At 49.1% G+C, this 9,470-nt stretch overlaps 1 long non-coding RNA gene across 1 annotated transcript; it reads right to left on the bottom strand.

Annotated features, from left to right (window-relative positions):
* Positions 1 to 1,187: 1,187 nt before the first annotated feature.
* Positions 1,188 to 8,998, bottom strand: LOC130680566 (uncharacterized). The gene is made up of 2 exons (XR_008993571.1): positions 8,514 to 8,998; positions 1,188 to 2,887 (listed from the first exon to the last, which is right to left on the bottom strand). It is a non-coding gene; the product is annotated as an uncharacterized LOC130680566 (long non-coding RNA).
* Between the last annotated feature and the right edge of the window lie 472 nt (positions 8,999 to 9,470).

The raw sequence follows: 9,470 nt of genomic DNA, 5'->3' as shown, positions 1-9,470 counted from the left end.
ATGTGTCATCTCCCAGGACTTTAAGAGGATGGTACTGCTGCAGCCTGTGCTCAGAGAGGTTAGAGAACCCACCTAAGGTGGCTCAGCTCTTAAATGACGGAGTAAGGATTTAACAGTTTCACTGCCTCCACTTAGCCCCTGTCCCGTCCAGCGGGACCTAGTTATTTGTGGGGACGAGGGGGATCCGACCTGAAAGAAAATGGGGGCGAGAGAAGAGCGAAGGCAAGACAGTATTCTGATCAAGCCCTCAAATTTTATTGTAAGACGGGGGTAGATATACACCAGTGTTCAGGGGCAGAGTGGGCCATAGGATACTTGTAAGCAGGGGATTGGCTGCATAGCAGGGATGGCGCAGCGAGTTACATTCTGATTGGTATATGATAATGGGGAAGGAGGGGGAGAAGAGTATCTCTTGGCGCGCGCGGGCTTTCTTGTTGGCGCGCGCGGGCTCGCAGCTAATCTCCAGGAAGTGAAGCAGGAACCTCATGAACTGTGGCCGTCTTGTTGTTTCAGTGGCCATCTTGTTGCCTTTGTGTGGCTCCCAACATCTCCTCCCTTTCTATTTATTTCAGAAAGGTGGGCCTTAATCGAGTGAGGGAATAGAGGCCTGGCTCCTCCAGCAGGGTAACATTTCGCAAATGCTCTCGGTATCTTTTAGGGAGGAGAGGCAGAGCTGAAAGCCAAATTAATCTTAATATATCAAGGCTTTATGTACATATGGATACCAACCTCTATGCAAGCCAGGCGTATTCTCAGGGAGGACCAGAGAGGTTCTAGGAAGAACCCTCCCTTGCGGTACTTTGTCTCGCACTCATCTCGATGCCCATACCCTCATAGTTAGGGGTATGTCTGGTTCTGGCTGACCAGCATATGGGCCACATTAAGTACGGTGCCAGAATCGATGGTACCATGGTTGAGGCGCCTGTAAAGTTGAGAACTGGAGACCGGGAGCATTGGTTGGTTCGGTGTAAGACTCTTCATCACAGGCTGTAAGTCTGTGATAATGAACAGCAACTGCTGGCTTGACGAGCTGGTCAACCTGCTCTCGAATAAAAACTGTCAGTTTTCTTAAGGCCCAAGGGCCAAGAGACACTAAAAGGAAGAATCCTGCCAAGGGTCCAAGGATGGTGGGGATCAGAGTAGTTAACCAAGGGGTGGCAGAGGTCCAGTTTTTATACCAGGCCTCATCCTTTTCTCTTTGTTTTTGCCTGGCTTCTAGGTTTTTCTTAACTTTATCAATGCTATCTTGCACTAACCCTGTTTTGTCTTTATAGAAGCAACATTCTTCTTTAAGAGCAGCGCAGAGGCCTCCTTCTTTCAGGAAAAGGAGGTCTAACCCTCGGCGATTTTGGAGCACTACCTCAGAGAGAGAGACAACAGATTCTTTCAGGCTGTCTAAACCTTCTTGCAGATTTTGTATGTCTTTATCAATAGCCTGACTAAGAGCATAATATTGTTGTTTAGAAGTAATTATGGAGGCAATGCCTGTTCCAGCCCCAGCTGCTCCTAATCCTAATATTACAGATAAGGTAATGGCGGTTACTGGCTCACGCTTAGTGCGAGTAGAGCCCGAGTAATATGGAAGGAGGTCTTCGGTGGGATGTATGGAAATCTTGGGCATGAGTATGACTAAAACACAATATTCATTGTTAGATATTAGCAAGCGCGGGTTAACAGAGGGCGTTATGCCAAAGGAGCAAGCAAAATAAGTACCGTTGGGCGCGACAAGGAATTCATAGGACAGCGGGGGTGAGAAGGAGCTGTTACAAATGGGTATTAGCTGAGGGGGTAGACGCAAGATGGGGCTATGTATACAGAGGCCTATTCCCGAAAGCTGCGTCAATGTGAGACCCGGAGAGGTCTCTGAAAAACGGGAGGGGTCTGACCAGCGAGTCTTGCTGGAGTCATTGGTAAGTATGAGGTCTGCTGAGGTGTTTACTAAAACTGCTATCCCTTCGTAAAACGGGGGAACGGGGGAGAAACATAACCAGCACTCGCTATATCCAGTGGAGTTAAGGGATTCTGCAGTCACATTAGCCAGGCCTTTAAGGATTTCGCCTGTAGAGGGTAAAACTGGGGGGAGCAAGGCCTGGAAAACAGTACTAGTAGACAGGGGAGAAGGGTTAGAAGGTCTTGGGTCTCTTGCCTTAGGGGCAATAGGGCCAAGGACAACGTGCTTGTTGGCGTTTGGAATGGATCGAATTAATTTGATTTTAAAAGTGAGCCCAGGGTCCTTCCCTGAAACATAAAGCCTTAGCCCCCATTCATGTCCCCTGAGCCATCTATCAATAGGGGCCCTTTTTCCCTTGTCAGTAAAGGCAATGGAGAGCGGTGTACATCGCCCCCTTGTGGATTGGGTGCTTTGACATTCTGGGGTAACAGTTGAGTTAGGCTTGGGATTCCAAGCCCTACTTACAGTTATATAATCCCAGGTGGAGCTAGGCTTCCAACTAGCATCTCCTGTAGTCTCACACCCCCAGGAGTCACAGAAATAGGAGTCTCTATATCCACATTTATAGTTAAGGGCTCGATCTCTATGAGCTCCCGGGCAAACATAAAATTCTGTTTCTCTGAGGTAGGTTCTCCTAGGGGTGTTGTTACACCCAGGAGAGGTGGTAGATTGTCCCTCAGGGTAGGTCTCAGGGGAGGTGGAAAAAGGAAAGTAAATGTCTGGGGTCCCCCAGGCTGCAGAAGCTCCAGCGGCCAAGTCACAGAGGTCAGGGGCAAGAACAGGCCATGGGGGGGAACTTGCTAAGGTAGAAGAACTGAAAACGACGTCTCCTGCTTCACTGGTGACTGTCCAGGTGAAATTGAAAATCTGATGGGTCCAAACGGGGCGAAAGGTCATGACGAGGGTCAATAGTGTACAAATCTTCATTTTTGCCTCCTGAAAATAAACAGAAAGGGAAGGCTTCTCAGGGGTTAATATGCCCTGGACTGGAATTATTACTGTTTTTGCCTCTATTTGTGTCTAGGAGTTTAATGAGCCTATCTGGGAGCCATCGGGCATTTTGTGCCTTGGCATCATATATACAAGCATGTCCTTTCCCCCATATGAGCACAGGGTCAGGCCCGTGCCATGTGTTGGTCATCGGATCTCTCCACATAGCCTGTGCATAATTATCTGCCGTGGAGGGATGCCAAAGGCGATCAGCAGCGGTTTTACCCGCGGAGTCATAAGTAAGGAAATTAAGAACAAACAGTGCATGATTTAGGAGTGTCTTTGCATTACCTGTTTTCGGATAGAGTACTTCTCCCCCCGACTGAAGTTTGAATAACATGTTTTTAAGGGTTAAGTGGGCTCTTTCAACAATGCCTTGGCCTTGGGGATTATAGGGAATTCCTGTTATGTGCTTAATACCTAACTGCGCACAGAACTGTTTAAAGCTAGAGCTGGCGTATCCAGGCCCATTGTCAGTTTTTAAGATTTTAGGTGGTGGTAGATATGCCAGGCATGAGAGAACATGGGTAATAACATTTTTAGTTGCCTCTCCCGTTTGCAAGGATGCACATAGGAAACCACTACATGTGTCAATAGACACATGGATATATTTTAATTTACCAAAGGGAGGGTAATGAGTGACATCCATTTGCCATATCTCTCCTGGAACCAACCCCCGGGGGTTGATTCCGTTATGAGGCTCTGGGAGGAGAGTTAGACATCCTTGACATTGCCGAACTATTTGGCGGGCCTGTTCTCGGGTGATTGAAAATTTGAGTCTAAGAGTATGAGCATTGAGATGATGTAGTTCATGAGCCCGTTGGGCTGCAGCCAAGGGTGAGTCTGACGTGACAGAGGCTACTAATTGAGTCGCCAGATCAACTCTGTCATTGCCTTTGGCAAGCGGCCCTGGAAGGCCAGTGTGAGCGCGTATGTGCCCGATGAAAAAAGGGGCATCGCGGTTTAGAATTAATTTTTGCAATTTTGCGAATAGGGGGGAAGCATTTGTAGAGGGACGTATGTAAGGCACTGTCTCTAATAGGGGAACAGAGGTTGCTACATAGGCACTGTCAGTGTAAAGGTTAAAGGGGGCATCTATTAAAAGCTCAAAAACTTTGATTATTGCAGTTAGTTCAACAAGTTGTGCAGAAGAGAGGTCTGTCTGTATTCGAGTAACTTGCCCATTAATACTGAAAGCGGCTATACCGGAGGAGGACCCATCAGAGAACACCATTACGGCCCCAGCAATTGGCGTGGTTTTAGTCCTCTTGGGAAAGACAACCGGGGTCTTTTGAAGGAACTGGACTAATCTGTCTGCAGGGTAATGATTGTCTATTGTCCCTTGGAAGGAGGTGCAGCTAATTGCCCAATCATCATCATGTTGAATAAGCCATTGTAATTGAGATGTATTGTATGGGAGGGTTATAACTTCAGGGTCTCTCCCAAACAACTTGAGAGCTGCCTCTCGGCCTAAACGTAAGAGGGCAGCAACTAATTGAGGATAGGTAGCTAAGACTCTAGGGGGGGAGGCTGGCAAATGAACCCAAAATAGTGGATGGTTTTGCCAAAGGACTCCTGTAGGGGAGAAGGGGGTAGGGAAAATGAGCAGCCACAAACTTAGATGTGGAGAGAAGTAGCTAATGGTCTGTTCAGAAATAGCCCGCTCTACAATGGTTAATGCCCTTTGTGCTTCTGATGAAAGCGAGCGGGGGGAGGAAGGATCAGGGTCTCCACGTAGGACATCAAACAAGGGCTTTAACTCTCCGGTGGTCAGCTTTAAATAAGGCCTGAGCCAGTTGATGTCTCCTAGCAGACGCTGAAAATCATTAAGAGTGTTTAAGGAGCTTCTCTTTAACTGAATTTTTTGAGTGAGGATTTTATTAGAAAATAATTCAAAGCCTAAAAAAAGTTGGGGGGGGTGGACCTGGGCTTTTTCTGGGGAAATTTGTAGTCCTCGATCTCGGAGGGCAGTGACTAGCTGTTGACTGGCCGCATAGAGCTGTTGCTGGTCAGGACCGGCAAGAAGAATATCATCTATATAATGGATAATATACAAAGTGGGGAAGAGCAACCTAAAGGGGTCTATAGTCTGGGCTACAAACTTTTGGCAAAGAGTGGGGCTGTTGGCCATTCCTTGTGGGAGAACTCTCCACTGAAACCGGGGAGAAGGCCTTACACAATTGGTAATGGGTATACTAAAGGCAAAACGTTTGCAATCATCAGGATGCAAAGGTATGGAGAAAAAGCAATCTTTTAGATCAATTACTAATTTGACATACCCTTTAGGGATGGCTATTGGAGAGGGAATTCCCGGTTGTAATGCGCCCATAGAGACCATAGTCTTATTAACCGCCCTGAGGTCTTGTAGGAGCCTCCACTTGCCTGATTTCTTTTGGATTACAAAGATTGGGGTGTTCCAAGGGGATGTAGAAGGTTCAATATGTCCAGCAGCCAGCTGTTCCTGCACTAACTCTATGGCTGCATTTAATTTTGTAGTGGTAAGGGGCCATTGATCGATCCAGACAGGAACATCACTTTTCCAAGTAATCTTGTCTGCCTGGAGTGCAGGAGGAGCAACGGCCCTTACGAAAAATGTTTTTCAAACCCTAAACCTGAGCGGTCTATCTTAGGCGTGGCCAGTATCGGGTTGGGATCTCCCTGTTTTAGTTTGCCCAACCCCTGACCAGGGAGGTAACCCTGTGAAAGCATCTGCTGTGTTACAACTTCATTAGGGCTACACATGATGACCTTCATTTGAGAGAGGATATCTCTTCCCCAAAGATTTACCGGCAACCCAGGAACTACGAAGGGTTGAATGAATCCGGTATTTCCTTCTTCATCTTCCCAGTTTAATAACTGTGAGCTCTGTAAGGTGTTTCTTGACTGCCCAATTCCTTGTAGATGGGTCAAGGAAGCGTGTAAGGGCCAGCTGGAGGGCCATGAAGCCTGAGATATGACCGTAGAGTCGGCCCCCGAATCTAAAATTCCTTCAAATACTTTTCCTTGGATCTTAAGTTTAAGAGTGGGGCGTTCTTTAGTAATAGCTTGGATCCAATATAAGTCTGAAGAACCTGGGGTAGAGGAGCCTCGCTGCTTATGAATAGCAGGGTGAGATGTACTTAAAGGGAGGGGGAGCGCCTGCGCAAGGCGCTGACCTTTCATAATGCTGACAGGGCACTGGGGGGCACTAGCAAGAATTTTTATTTCTCCAGTATAGTCATTGTCAACTAAGGAAGGGTGGACAATAAGGCCGTTTATTGTGGTGGAAGCTCGCCCTAAAATTAGAAAATAAGTATCTTTGGGAGGTGGGCCATAAATTCCTGTGGAAATAATTGTAATTCCCTCTTCAGGCGTTAATATTGTTGAGGAGGAGGCACAGAGGTCAAGTCCTGCACTCCCGGGTGTGGCCCGATAGAGGGCGGGAGTGCTACAGCTAGGCTGTTCCCCGAGGCCGGCTGAAATGGAATTGGCTGGGGGGCCCGGGGCTGGCCCCTCAGCCCGTTTCCCTGAAAAGGGGGGGTGAAAGGATTTGTGGTACTGTAAAAAGGATTTGTTGGATTGTTACGGCACTCTTTGGCCCAGTGCCGCCCCTTATGGCAGCGAGGGCAAATACCGGGGACTGACCCAACTCTAGGAGGAGGAGCTGTGGTAGGGCATTGGCGAGCGAAATGGCCTGGCTGTCCACATTTAAAGCAGTTACGCATAGGCGGTGCGCCCTTGGGGAAGGAAGGAGGATAAGAAGCCGGGGGAGTTTGAACAGCGGCACCTACAGCTAAAAGGGCTTGGACTTTGGATGTAAAAGGATCGACATCTCTACACATTCTCAGCATTTCATCAAGAGTTTTGTCTCGAGTCTTACCGCGGAGGACGGCTCGACATGCCGAATTGGCGTTTTCATAGGCTAGCTGTTTTACAATCTTATCATTGGCAGCCGCGGAACCAAGGGTCCTTTCGGCGGCCTCTAACAGTCTGCTAACAAATTCGCTATAGTCTTCTTGCGAGCTTTGAGTGATCTTAGTTAGAGGAGTGTTAGCAGTCCTGGAAGCAGGGAGTGATATCCAAGCGCCCAAAGCGGCATCTTTCACTTGAGATAAAAGACCAAGGGGAAGGCGCTGCTGCCTGGTTTCAGAGATATATCTGCCCTGTCCCGTAAGCTTATCAAAAGTCTAGGACGCTGTTGGGGAATGAGGGTCTTTTACATTGGCAGCAGCGATGGTCTGACAGCGGTCAGCAAAATCTGCCTTCCAAGTTAAAAACTGACCACGGGTAAGCACAGCCTGGACTATACGCAGCCATTCACCTGGGAGTAAATGTCCTCTTCGAGACAGCGAATCAAGAACAGAAAGGGTAAAAGGGGCATTGGGGCCATAAGCTTTAACGGCCGCGTTCAGCTCTTTTAAGCTTTTGAAATGGATTTTGTGAAATTCTCTAGGGCCATCAGCAGGCTCGGCCGGCTCTGGCTCAGCCTGCTCCTCTCCCTCACTTTCTATTTCCTGAGCAGCAGGGGCGTCTTCGCCGTCGCTTTCAAGATCGCCCTCCTCCGGGCTATGTGTTGTGGAGGTGGGGCCAGAGCGGGCGGAGGCCCGGGTAAGAACAGGAAAGAGCAGTTTTTTAGGTTGTTTTTTAGGTTTTGTGGCTGTAAGCGGTTTCTTAGAGAGGCCCCTTTGCGAATATAATGCGGGACGAACTGGTTGGGAGACAACTAATTTTTGGAGATGGCAAGTTATTCTTTGTTCTACTATCTGTGCTATTAGGTCTTCAGTGCTGGTAGGGGGGCTAACAGGACCGGGAGCCGGAGGGGGTAGCGGAGGGGCCGACGGGGGCAAAAAGGCCGGGGCGCAAACATTGGGAGGCCGAATAGGGGGAGTGTAAGAGGCTCCTTTCAAAACTGGGGGTGTGTAAGAAGGGGGGTTAAGCGACGGGGCGGCAAGGGGCCAATCTGGGTTGTGATACCTGGCCGCCTCGTCTTCTAGTTCGGCCGCGTCTCCCGGATCTAAAGGTTCGCCATTTTGGCTCTTAGTCACGACTGGAAAAACCTTTTGTGTATCGACAAAGTCTGAATCTCGAGGGAGAGGCGGATAAATGCAACATTTGGGAGGGGTTTCATGGAGGGCACCGAGCAAAGATGGTGTCGGGCTAGGGGAGGGGGATTTAGCTGATTTTGGGGCAGGGGGATCACTCGAAAGAGACGATTTTGAGGCCGCCCGAGATAGGGGGCGGAGGCAATATTCTGCCACTGACAAGAGTTGACGTTTATCAGGGTCAGTATTTTCAACAATATCTCTGATAAGACCCCAATAGGAAAATACTGAAACAGGAACAGAGTCAGGGCCGTTTTTGATAAGATAATCATTTAAATCTCTACCTACTTTCTGCCATTTTTTTGGATGAATTTCGGGGCCATTAATGATAAACCACGGACAGACTTCATCAACAAAAATAAAAAACTTTACCAAGTCTTTCTTTTTAACTCGAACTCCTCTCTCCCTAAGTGAACTTTTTAGGTCTCTTATGAAGACCGCTTCTTTACTTAATCTAGTTCCCATTTTCTTGTAAGGCGGCCGGTACTCACCAGGGACGACGACCTCCGTGAGCGGCGAAAGGCGTCTCCTATTGTTTCATCAAGAAGGGGTCTGGCCAGACGATATCTTACTCGGGGGTCCGCCTGCGAAGGATCCGCGCCTCGAGCCCCACGTTGGGCGCCACTTGTCCCGTCCAGCGGGACCTAGTTATTTGTGGGGACGAGGGGGATCCGACCTGAAAGAAAATGGGGGCGAGAGAAGAGCGAAGGCAAGACAGTATTCTGATCAAGCCCTCAAATTTTATTGTAAGACGGGGGTAGATATACACCAGTGTTCAGGGGCAGAGTGGGCCATAGGATACTTGTAAGCAGGGGATTGGCTGCATAGCAGGGATGGCGCAGCGAGTTACATTCTGATTGGTATATGATAATGGGGAAGGAGGGGGAGAAGAGTATCTCTTGGCGCGCGCGGGCTTTCTTGTTGGCGCGCGCGGGCTCGCAGCTAATCTCCAGGAAGTGAAGCAGGAACCTCATGAACTGTGGCCGTCTTGTTGTTTCAGTGGCCATCTTGTTGCCTTTGTGTGGCTCCCAACAAGCCCCTAGTAAGGAAAGGTGGCTAGACTCTGCCAAGCCCTTTTTCACCTCAGAAAGTCATGGGCCCTGAGACTTCTCAGTGAGGTATTCAGCCAGAGAGGAATTGGCAGGGGAGGGGTGGGTAGGGCTGGAAGGGATGTTGGGTGCCCTCCACAGAGAAGACTATGTCAAGCTCCACTTCTTGCAAAAAGGCCTGAGTCCTCAGCAGTCCCCCTGTCCATGCCAGCTGGGTTTGGGTTTCAGGAGAGGCTGTGAGCTCTCCAGTGAGCAGAGAACCCTATGGACAGGTCTGTGTCCCTGCCTGTGCCTGACACTGGGGCTCGGCCCAAAGTGGTTGCTGTGGGGCTGAGGGAGCAGAGCTCTGGTGAAGAGTGGGGAGAAGCTGGGGTAGGGAGAGAGGGGCCCAGCCAGGCA

The sequence above is a fragment of the Manis pentadactyla genome, chromosome 2, assembly GCF_030020395.1.
Source record: "Manis pentadactyla isolate mManPen7 chromosome 2, mManPen7.hap1, whole genome shotgun sequence".
Lineage (NCBI taxonomy): Eukaryota > Metazoa > Chordata > Mammalia > Pholidota > Manidae > Manis > Manis pentadactyla.
This window is presented reverse-complemented; position numbering and strand designations above follow the sequence as displayed.